Consider the following 9,181-nt stretch of genomic DNA (forward strand, 5'->3'; position numbering starts at 1 on the left):
TGTGAACGTAAAGGTGGTAACAGCCAGGGCCGCCGGGCTGAGGACTTGCTCGATCGCACTGCAGGAAACGTTGCTTGGATCGTAGCTGGAACCTGAACTGTAGTTAGACACTTCCATTATATTATGGCGTAGTTTTTCTCCTCCTTTAATGTTAGAGTCGGTTACTAGTAGACGCGTCAAAAATAGAATGAATTCCACTATTCGGATCCTGAAAAAATATGCACCAGTATTCAATTTTGGCAAAGAGAGTACATGCTGACATGTCTTTCGCGAGTTTCAACGGACAACCTTGTCTGGTAATGTAAAGCCTCTGTTAATTTAAGCATTTACAACCTTATCTAAGGGCAAGTTGTAAATGTAATACGCCGTGAAATCTTTCGTTTTTGTGAAGATACATTTTGATAGATTTCTTTTCAAAGAACGTGGCTGGTATAGTGCTAAAACTTCACAATTATCTATAATCATAAATGTTAACTATTGGAGGGGATTCACCCTCGCATTAAAATATCTGGTGAATTAAAATATATAATCTTCATTTTCAATCAAAAACATAATGATGAAACCTTAAAGTTTTCACTTCATAACACTTTCCAAGGCTATTTAAGATGATGAATTCCTTATGAAAAAGAGAATCGAAATTACGACTAATTAATTCTTTGTTTTATTTCGGGTCCACAGGACAAATCAAGTCTTACAGTTGATATCACTATGCAAAAAATATATATAAGAGTGAAGAGGTAGAAACTTGAAGCGAAGAAGATCGGGATACTCTGTCGATCTCAAATCAAAGCTTTGGTTAAATATCACTCAGATGCACCGTGACTGCTTGTTTTTATCGTCGATAAAAGATCCAAAACGAGTCAAGAAGCTCTTCTCACCGACACCATCATTCACAAGTTGCACGGCCCCCATATTTGCACACCCTGCATCTCACATTAATTGTACACGCCGCAATCAGATTATACTTCTCCATTTTCGCTGACCGTTTAGAGACGTTTTTCTCTTTCCAGTTTAGAGACGATCGTGATAGCTGAGTAAACCCACTCGATTTCCAGTTGCAATTGAAAACAAAATGTTGGGAGTAGAAGAAGAGCATTGTTGCCACACCGTCTACACTTGGTTGCTAGGCTCCGTGTAAATGATTGATGCTTGATGATCGCTCCGCGACACAACCTAAAACTCTCTAGCTCGACTTTTCGTCGCGCGCGAAACTTCAAGAATTCCTTGTCCGTTGTTTTAATTTGAGATAGTAAACCAACTGTATGTATTTGAATAGCGGCAGAGTGAAGTAATAATATATCAATCTATCATTTCCTGTTTTCAGTTTATTTCTTCCATTCTCGGGAGCAATGGTGGTCGACATTTCCTTACGCATTTAACATGTTCATTGGCATATCAAGCATTGGGTAAATTAAAGCCAGCATACATCACCTAAATCCATGAACACAAAGTATACACACCCACACGCACGCATTTACGTACACGCACAACACATGAACGCGCACACATTTTGAAGACCCAGAAAAAAGAAAGGAGAGTAACGCAACTAATAAAAGCAGGTCCACCGAGATACATTCCGCCCACGTCTATATTGAGGGGTTCGACCCCCTCCTTATCATTTACTTGACAATTGATATGCCATTATGATATGATGTTGAGAGTATTATCAAGCAACTTCTACATTCACTGCTGATAATTTGATCATACACCCGTACACGCGCATGCATGTCAGAAACAAAAATGAATGGTAGACCCAAATATTTTGCAACATCTCGACTCTATTTTCAACTCTTAATTGGAAATAAAAAGAGGAAACATGCTTCTTCTGTCTTTTTATTTGATATGAATTGCCAATAAGTCGATAATCATTTAGGATGGCTGCATTATCCAGAATTGAACACTGATATTTTGCAACAAAAAAGTTAAAATGCGGCTGATGACAGGATCATTGTACGATCATGTACGGGGCTATAGTGCTTTAGTCCACGTGGTTCAGTCTGCTTTTGATTATTCGCAGACATTTTTTTTCCAATAGTTATTTCTATTGATTCCAAACAATACAAATCAATCTTAGAAATAAAATACAGTTGTTTTTCCTTGACATGAATTCAAAACATTTTCATTACATAAATTTGTACGATTTATGAAAACAAAAATGAAATCAGTTGTAACATAAAACAAATAACCCCATCCAACCAAACACACTATACTACCCCCAGACATACATGTAATTACGATAAATACATTTACACATTCTTACATTGTGTGTTCCATAATAATTGTTTGTTTTCATAATTGTGTTCGAGTTTTTGTTGTTCATGTTTTAAAATGATCAGAGATACATAACATAAACTGGGCAGCAGATCCTGCATGGCCAGCTGTCAACAATTATCTTTCGATACATGAAGTGGCTATTGTTCACAATTGCATAATATGATTAACCAATATTTATATATATATATATATATATATATGAATACATGTCAATATATATACAAAACATATTTTTTCTCTTTGTAAAGGTTTTTTATCTATTAAATTTTGCTCCTATATAAATTATATATCTACTCATATTTAATGTGATATACTTGGTAGATAAAGAGTTATGGACAGAAATTCGAGTGAGGGGGCCTTAATAGAAACAAGGACAACTCCTCTACATTCACGCGCAAATAGGAGCAAAAGGAAAAAAAAAAAAAACTTTCGAGAAAAAAATGAGCACATTTTTTTTTTTTTTGATCCTCAAAAAAAAATTACTTTAAATTTGCACCCCCCCCCTTGAGCGCCAGGGGGGGGGGGGCCCAAACCCCCCAAAAGGTAAAAATCACGTGATTTTACATGATTTTTTTCTCTAGGGGGCCCCCTCCCCCCTGGATCCGCCACTGCCAGGTTAAACAACTTGCTGTTTCCCTTTTTTTTTGTATTCAGTGGGGGCGGGTCGATGGTTGGAAATGTTCAGCACCTTTTAATAAACAATGTGTTTCATAATTTATCGACTATGAAAACAGATTTACGTCTCTTCCATTTGTATTATTTTGTACTATTTGGTACTGTACTTAGACCCCTGAGCCCCCCCCCCCTCCGTCTCCATTTTATAATGTATTTTGTTAGTTGGGTTATAGTATTTTTCACTTTATACATGCAAGTATTTATATATGCTATTCATGCAGCAAATGGACAATCATAAGAAATATGAAAATGAAACCTATCATGTAAATATGAGAAGGAGCATGATCATGCCCCCATCAGATGGGTACAAGTTTGCAATTCATGACATTATCCGTTTTTATGGACGAGCATTTCACTTCATGAAGGTATGCCATGGTTGGGGTTTCAGTTTGTCTCGCAAATAAAAGTGCATTATCATGCACGTGATCTCCCCCTTCTCTCTCTTTGTTCTCTCTCTCTCTCTCACTTTCTCTTTCTCTAATCATGATAATCCTGTCTTCCTCTTTTTTTCCTTTCGTTCTCTCCCTCCGATTCTCTTTCTCTTTATTTTATCTATCTCCCTTCTCTCTACCTCTCTCCACTCTCTTAAACTTCCATGATTGCAAGACCCTCTTTAAAGGTCTACTGAGAAATACACACGATTCGGATATTGTTCATGAAATGTCATTTCGATCAGGTTTCACATTCCATGACACTTTTCCCATTTGCCATGCTAGGACTTCGTTTAACTGTGTGTGTGTGTGTGTGTGTGTGTGTAGAGAGAGAGAGAGAGAGAGAGAGAGAGGGGGGGGGGGGAGAGGTGGGAAAAGGAGGAGGTTAATTATTTGGAAAGTAACAGAGAAAAGAGATTGAACAAGATTGAAAGGAGAAGATTGAAAAAGATAAAAAGGTAAAAAGCAAAATACGAAGAACAAAAAGAAGAAGGTGAAGAAGAAAAATTCAGAAAGAGGAAAGAGAAGAAGAAGGAGAAATAAAGAAAAAGAAGACGAACATGAAGAAGACGAAGATGGAGAAGGAGAAGAAGGAAAAGAATAAAGAAGAAGAAGAAGGCAGAAAGGAGAAGTAGGAGGAGCGGTAGACGATAATTATAATTAAGGATAGCGAAAGAAAAGAGGAATCTAATTTTTAAAGAGAAAAAACGGGAATGAGTTATTCAGAGAAATCGACGAGTGAATTTTAAATTTAAATTAAAATTTAGAGGGGAAGAAATAAAATAGATGCCTAGGAGTAAAAAGAAAAAAAAAATTAGATAATATGAATGGAGTGGAGGTCATAGCGATGATGAAATTGTGAGTACACTTTGTTAAGATATAGAATAGGGGTGAATCCTTTTATACCAGTAATTTCACCGTATTTCGATTTGTTTTCTTATATCCCTGTTCAAATGATCAAAACAAGCCTCATCTTGTCTTCGAATTTTGATGAAAATTTCTTACCGTTGATACGTCCTATCATCAAATCAAGTACATTCATTTCCATTGAATCGAATATATCATATCAAAGCCAGAGGCATAGCTCTACGAGGGGGCACAGAGACACGTGAACCCCTCCCCCCCCCCCCCGCTGAATGGTGACAAAATAGAGAAGTAGAGGGAAGGGAAGAGAGATTGGGAAAGAGCAGGGAGAGGAGGAGGAGGAGGAGGAGGAGGAGGAAGGGAAGGGGATGTGAACAGATGATGATTGGACCACCTCTCATCCCGTAGCTTGCGTTCATATTAATTTTACTGTGCAGTGCCCCCCCCCCCCCGCCCCTTAATTGCTATACGATATTGTCATGGGCTAATAAAGAACACTGGTCACTAAGCAACTGGTGTCGTGATGTTTAATAAAGAAATAGATGGGCATGAGTGTATGTATGCAGGAAATATGAATAAAGGGAATATGTCTTTACTGTGCCAACATTAATTCAACGAATGCAATGTACCGCCATTGGTATACCTTCGCAGGTTCGCAGGTTGAGTTTCGGATTACATATTACAAATATTGACACTTATACAGAGTCAGTTACAAAATCGAGAAAGATATCATAATAATGCCAGTATGACATTTGATATATGTACAAATAAAAAAAACGTATTGTTGATATAGCGAGAGGAATCGATCATGCCTGTAATTGTGATACAATGTACTGTTTATAGAAAGGACATTCGAAGGTAAGATCTGTATATCAAAATAGCGCATAATATAAGCATGATAAAGGGAATGGTACTATTTAGTTGAAGTGTATTACCAAATTGGTTAACATGCTTATATAACTAGGGAAAGTTTTGTCCAAGAGGATTTCTACTTTTGTATTCTTAACAAATGAGGCCCATTTTTTTGAGGGGGGGGTCCAAGGATGCAAGTACAAGTTAGATTAAGAAAACAAAATGTGCATAATGGTGAGTCAGTTCTTTCCATCATTAACGAGAATGACTTCAAAGCAAAACAAATCATGGAATATCTTGAGTAAAGAAATGCCAGACGGACCTTACACAAAAACAGTTTTGTTTTAAGAAAAATGCTACGTTTATTAGAATTCATCAGTATTGAAAAAGTTGCACTGCGGTCAAGAACTCAAATAATTTGAAGACAAGCTAAATATATCATGCCCTACTTCTGTCAGACAAAACTAGATTCTCATGTTGAAATTGTATTTCGAATTCGTGAATTTTACCTTCATTGGTAAGCTCAACCGAATGCGACGAAATCCTATCCAGCTGAAACAAAAACAACCTGATAACAAAATGAATACCGCGGCTTAAAATTATGTGCATGCAGGGATGTACACGTTTTCTTTTGCCTTCTTTTGCATTCTCCTGCCGTCCTGCTACAAAATGCTCTGGGTTAATTTCCCACACTAACCGAATACATAACTGCAACCGAGGGGGTGTTTCACAAAGACTAAGATTGACTTTAAGCTGGACTTAACTAGGGCAGGCTATTCGTGCCACTGGTTGCTGTCAACAATGGTCTCTCAATTATGATCTTTAGATAATATTTTTTCCTTCATTAATTAATTATCAAAAAATGTAAATTCTGTAATAGATTTGTGACCATGATTTGTACGTCTCTTAAGAGACCAATGCCAGTAAATGATGAGAGAAAATGGTGGCATGAACGGCTGCCATAGTTAAGTCCAACTTAAAGTCGATCTTAGTCTTTGTAAAACACTCCTGCTGCCCCTGGACCAAACACTATATACCTACATATACCTGAACCTAAGCCTAAACCTAACCTAAACGTTCATTATTTTCAAACGCGAACCCTAACCCTGTACTTTTGACGAAATAAAGACTGGAGTAAATTCCCAAGTAAATTTCGGAGGAGCAAATGCGGATCACCGGTTGTTATGCCCCATGCATGACATGTATTCCATCACTCTCTTGCACATTGATCTATCTGCGAACGTGCAATCTCAAAGTAATGGTTGATTACAAGGAATTAAGCTGTCTGCCTCCTTGTAAGTACTTCCCCTGGTAAACAGAGTGGTTACAGATAGCTTGCTTTTAACGTCATACATTATTCTACTTGTCGCTTTTGTCCATCCATGTCTAAGTTCTATACAGAAGTTTGGGAGAGGGCTCTTTAGGGACTTAATTTGGTGTACGAGGCGAGCAGGCAGGGAGGGGGGGGGGGGGTGCGGCAGCCCACAGGGGAAAGTAATTTGGGCCAACTTTACCTCCTGTTTTAGCTGCTAGCTGTCCGAATAACCTAAACTTTTGCAGCGAGGTGCCCGAATGTGTAATAATTCAAATATCTGTTTATATAATTTTTGTTTTAGTGTTATTGGCCTTTTTGCGATGACGAAGGAATATGTTTATAATAAAATGTCAAAACGTTCATAATTATGAATAGACACAACGATGAAGAACTTTCAAAGATTTCTCAAGTTCATCGAATATCTTGATCAACCAAGAAACTAATATGTGCATTCTTCTTTCTCTTCGAGAACTTGACCCTGAGGCCGGTATCACACACATTAATCAACCAACCACCTTTTAAAACTGGATGGGCTGAATGTAATCTAAACGCAATTTATAAAGTAGGATTAAAGATTAATGTGATTGCCTCGTGCAGAGGATATTTTTAGGCGCGAAATTAGATTTAAATGCTCAATGAGCCTCCAAAGAGAGCAAATTTCTCTGAATTAGCTCACAATTAAACGCATTTTGGGGGTGCCAAAGCGTCAAAGAAGAGAGAGAGAGAGAGAGAAAGAGAAGAGAGAGAAGAGAGAGAGAGAGAGAGAGAGAGAGAGAGAGAGAGAGAGAGAGAGAGAGAGAGAGAGAGAGAGAGAGAGAGAGAGAGAGAGAGAGAGAGACGGATTGTGGGGGAGGGGGGGAGGGAGGGGGGGGGGGGAGGTCCAAACAAGAAATAGAGAGCGAGTGGAGAGATGATAAAAAATAACAAAGAAACTAATACACGAACACACGTTTCCACATACTACTAATACTACTACTACTACTACTACTACTACTACTACTACTACTACTACTATTACTACTACTACTACTACTACTACTATTAATGATAGCAATAATAATAATGACAATAACAAAAATAAGAAAATGATAATAATGCCCTATATAGTTTTATTTATCCAGGTTAGCCTCATCTGTTTGATCAAATTAGGTTTGAAATCCTAGCTGTTTATTTCTACGTTCCCTCTAGGGGAGAGGGGGAGGGATCTTTAACTCATATTTCACCAACCATTACCCCTCTTCCCCTCCCCGATTATACTGATTTAGCGGCAAATAAGAATGTTAAATCTTTTGAATGGTCAGATTTTATTTGCACTAAAAAATTGTCAAAAGCAGAATATTATTTTTGTCAATGGTGATTACTCGCCTAATACGGTATACGGTATCAGTGGCGGATCCAGGAGGGCACAGTAGGCACGTGCCAAAAAAAATTAGTGCGCACTCCCCCCCCCCCCCCCCACCCACCCAACTGAGTGAATTTGCGGAGAATTTTCGCAAAAAAAAAAAAAAAAAAAAAAAAAAAAAAAAGTGCTCTTACCCCCCGTGTGCTCCCCGTGTGCCCCCCTCCCCCCGGGAAGAAATTCCTGGATCCGCACCTGGGTATACGGGTATATGATGCTCTAAATGGGTTACTATTTTGCAAAAAATCCCCATACATGGGATATGATATTGTGCTGCAAAATCCATAAAAGTGCCCCCACATTTCAGATCTTGGCCTCAGACATGGGTCACTATTTTTTCAGGATAATATCTTCCCAAAAATCTCGCTAAAGTGAAAATTCCAGATGCGAAATCCTCCAAAAATTATTGACATCATTTCGCTTTTTCATCGAAAGTTCTTTAATGGGCGATCCAACTTCACAGGTTTTCGCAACCTTCATGGAAAGCCCCGCATATAACTTTTGTAAACATAGTTAAAATTTACTGTTACTTTGTATATTTTGATTTTTATATTGCGAAATAAAATTGAATTGAATTGAATTGAATTGAAAGTTATCGCCGATGGTCGGCTAGACTAATTTATAAACGGGTAATCCCGACAAAAAAAAACAAAAAAAAAACGTGGAACGTTTAAAAGAAATTGAAGGAAAAACAAACAGCTTAAACATGATCGAAAGCTGTTTAATTAGTTAAGGGGATTAAGGTATGTGAAAGTGCAAATCATTCATGCAAATGGAATACGCCAAAACCTTAAACATGGGTTGCGTTTTGAATGGAAGTCCCTAATAATGGGTACCATTTTCTGCCAAAATGGCCCTTAAAATGGGTATGGGTTGAGACGCTTCAGCCGCACACCCTCGTCCAAATCGAGTCTGAGAACCCCCCCCCCCTCCCATCGGATTAGACGTTGACTAGTGTAAAACCGTGCATTTCGAGTTTGCCGCAAAAACGCTTTTAAAATTATACCCCCCCCCCCCCAAAAAAAAAAAAAAAAAAATTATCTATCTATCTCAGTATCTCTCTTCCTCCCCTCCCTCTCTTCTACTCCCTCTCTCTTTGTCTATCTATCTAATCTATCTATTTTTCATACCGTACTTACCTTGGTTACCTATGCCTACTTATACTTACCTAGTATACCTACCTATCTATCTATCTATCTATCTATCTATCTATCTATTTATCTATCTGTCTATCTGTCTATCTGTCTAGCTATCTATCTATTTATCTCTCTATCTATTTATCTATCTATCTGTCTATATATTTATCTTTATATACCAACTTGTCATCATTTTCTCGTCTAGTCTCGATTCCAGAGCTCATCGTGACGTCAT

The sequence above is a fragment of the Strongylocentrotus purpuratus genome, unplaced genomic scaffold (assembly GCF_000002235.5).
Source record: "Strongylocentrotus purpuratus isolate Spur 01 unplaced genomic scaffold, Spur_5.0 spur5_scaffold_15, whole genome shotgun sequence".
Taxonomy (NCBI): domain Eukaryota; kingdom Metazoa; phylum Echinodermata; class Echinoidea; order Camarodonta; family Strongylocentrotidae; genus Strongylocentrotus; species Strongylocentrotus purpuratus.